General features: G+C 41.2%; 1 long non-coding RNA gene across 2 annotated transcripts; it reads left to right on the top strand.

Moving 5' to 3' along the window:
- The first annotated feature begins 211 nt into the window (after positions 1–211).
- On the top strand, positions 212–3,028 carry LOC128438662 (uncharacterized). 2 transcript variants are annotated; one of them, XR_008338368.1, is made up of 5 exons: positions 212–319; positions 728–910; positions 1,530–1,616; positions 1,744–2,523; positions 2,754–3,028. It is a non-coding gene; the product is annotated as an uncharacterized LOC128438662 (long non-coding RNA). The 2 variants fall into 2 exon arrangements; XR_008338367.1 differs by having other exon boundaries at positions 1,530–2,523.
- The last annotated feature ends 248 nt before the right edge of the window (positions 3,029–3,276 follow it).

The following is a 3,276-nucleotide window of genomic DNA, read 5'->3' as shown; positions in this document are numbered from 1 at the left end:
TGAATGTTATTCATGTTATATAATAGTAATATTTGAGGCTAGATTACATCTCTAATGAGAAGGAACCTGCGAGTCTGTTCATACCGAGGCCGGCCCGAGTGCGCGACCGGCCCGAGTGCGCGAGCCGAGCGGCCCGAGCGGCCCGAGCCGAGCGGCGCGAGCCGAGCGGCCCGAGTGCGCGAGCGGACCGAGTGCGCGAGCGGACATGACGTGTGGCTGTCGTAAAAACCCTATTTGTAAACAACCAGCCCTTTAACTCGGGGCTGCGTCATAAACACGGCGCGCTTGGAAGACCACGATGTCATCTTCCTTCTGTCAGGTAAGTAGTTTATTGTTTTTAAAGATCGTTACGATCTAGGTTTACAGTCCGAGTGCGGAGAGAGTCCGTCAATCCACACTATGGACGCTGTTCATCAGCTAATACGCCATTGTTAGCCACATGCTTCAGCCCACGGTAGCCTGTGCTACCTGGGAGGTGAATACATTGTTGTTGAAACCAGTTCAAGACGCTTAGCTCATCATTGAGGGACGCTACAATATAAATATAAACATGAATTTGATTTATGAATGCTTTAGATTAATAAGGAGTGTATTTGTCTACCATTACTCCACAATATCAGGTCAATTTGGTTTAATGTATAGTATGCACTATGACAATAATGTTTCCATGTTATGGAGTTGCGATTCATTTTATAAAACAATTGCTATGTTCTGTTTTTTAATCAAGGAGGATCCAAGTGAAGCTACAGGAGTTTCATTAACGTCAACAACTTGGACCAAACAGTTTGTTTTGCTTGATGAAGAGCAGGAAGGGCAGCCTGGAGAGAAAGAGAAGCCGGGTTGAGCCCACTACCATCATCCACGTACCACGAGGAAGATGAGGGAGAGAAATGATCCTACCATTAAAGAGGTACTTTTAAGTTACATACCAGAAAAAACATTTTATATAATTTGCCAAATATACATTTTTATTAAATCCCCAAAGTACACTTGCTGAAATACAAGTTAATATCACACTGAAAGAATTTTGATCAATCATGCTTCCCTGCTGTGATTGTTTAACTAGGAAAACAACTTTTTCCACAGGAAGGCAAGTAAATTTAAGGAATACATGTGCAAAGTTTTCCTCTGTTATGTATAATGATGACCCCCATCAAACATAATGTTAGCAATATTTACACCTTTTAATTTATACTGTTTATTTCTGTCTACATGTGTGAATTTGCCTTCATTAGTTTCAGAAAAGAGCGATGATGTATCGGTCAGTGGGCGGCAGCACGAGACTCCGCAAACTAGTCTGTAAGCAAAGCAGACGAAGGCATCGAGGTTGCGGCCTGCCATCATTGTTATTTTGCTTAAGGGACTGAATATGTTTCATGTAGAAATATTAGCATTTCCCTTATATCTACCAAAACTGCTTGTTTCACAGACTGCAGTTTTGTTTTGATCCGATGTGGTGTGCAAATACAACCGTATCTGCAATGGGTTGTGGGGCATTAACATTTGTAACTCTAATTTTGTTTTGACAGACTGTGAAAAGAACGTTGAGAACATCACCACTCTACAGGAAGACACAGTCCAGTAATGGGTGTCAGAAGTTCAGTAGTGAACGACAGGTACTGTGGAAAAATATGTGTCATTGTTGTACAATGTCCTTTGACTCTGTTTAAACAAGGTCAACACAAAAAGGTTTGATTGTAAACTGATATCGGTATGAATTCATGTTATTCTCCTCGTCAAAAGAAACAAACAATCCAAATTACCTGCAGAAAGCCCTTGATGGACGCTTCAGCTGCATCGTCAGACTGGTGAGACAGCAAGATGCCAACTTTAATGCCAATTTATTTGTGTAACATTCTGTGACCAAATGTATAGATAACTTTTTGTAGATTGTAAAAATAGATAACCCATTTATTACAAAAAAACTACACTAGAATTACCGCACTGCGTTGTATGACTCCGCTAACCAGAGCAGTGTCTGTCTACATATTTCTACATATTTTCTCTCATATAAATGACACTGTATCTCTTGACAACTGAAACCATAAGATGAGGTCAGTGTGGCCTTGACCTTTTTACTTTAAGACAAATACAAAGTTAGACAATCCGAAAACATGCAGTTATGCCTCCGGCGACTCGCTATTGCAGAGGCATTAAAACCGTAGTGTAGTAGATTGGATTTTATTGGTGTTACATTGGACATCTTGTATGGGTACACCAAAAAATATATTTGGTTTCACATTCTAGATGGCAATAAGCAGAGTCATCAACTCAGGAAAAATATTTCTGTAGAAAAGAAAGCCTTGTATGTGTGTATGTATACATACACACAAGCGCACAATTGAGACGTTTTGTTTTTTATCATATATTCTCAGGCAGTACTGATGCATTTACTGAGAGGGGACGTGAGGGCCTACTCTGCGTGCTCAGAGTTCAAGCCCAGCAGGCTGCAGCGGGCCTGACATATTCTGGAACAGCAGCACAGTCTTTGGATGACTCCTCTGAAGATGAAAACATGGCGAGGTACTTCTCCACTGATGAAGAACTGTGAGGGCTGTGATTAGCTACACTCTCTTGCTACAAGGCTACTCATGCTACTCCCTGGCAGCCTTAGGAAGGCATTAGCTTGCTGTGTGGTAGCTGTTAGCTTCAGCATTTTTAGTTTTTAGTGGCCTGTCTGACGTTTATGTTAAAAAAAAATCAGAGGGAACCATCTTCATAATTTAACACTATGGTTTGTTTGTGTCCTTCAGTTCTTCTCAAGAGAAGCAGTACAGGTGTGCCTCAGCTCCACGGTCCCTCCTGCAGCCTCCGCTCCTGATGCTAACCTCATGTCTCCATCACACCAAGCAGCAGACCTGGATTGACAGACCTTTCTCCAGAGCTGCCCCCTCCCTCTGAAACCCCCCTCTCCAAAACACTATTTGTGTAGTTTTTAAAGTATTTTTTGCATGAGAATTGTTGATCATAACATTTCCAGCAGATGCCTTAATATAATGTTTGTGCACAATAAATGACATTGATCATAACATAATGGTATTTCCTTGCACTTCTACACCATGATATTGTCAGATAAGATGCTGATTACATTAAAGCAGTGAATGCTCTGCTTTAAGCAACATAAACACACAATGATTCAATGGATCTGAAGTAGAATGGGCACATTACATTCTGTAGAGAATGCCTCAGTTATGGAAGTCAGAAAATAACTTTCTTTATCTGAGGTTCCAGCCATTTATAGTCACAGCAAAGCACACAGGTCTGGTTGTCTAAGTG

The sequence above is a fragment of the Pleuronectes platessa genome, chromosome 4 (assembly GCF_947347685.1).
Source record: "Pleuronectes platessa chromosome 4, fPlePla1.1, whole genome shotgun sequence".
Taxonomy (NCBI): Eukaryota; Metazoa; Chordata; class Actinopteri; order Pleuronectiformes; family Pleuronectidae; genus Pleuronectes; species Pleuronectes platessa.
This window is presented reverse-complemented; position numbering and strand designations above follow the sequence as displayed.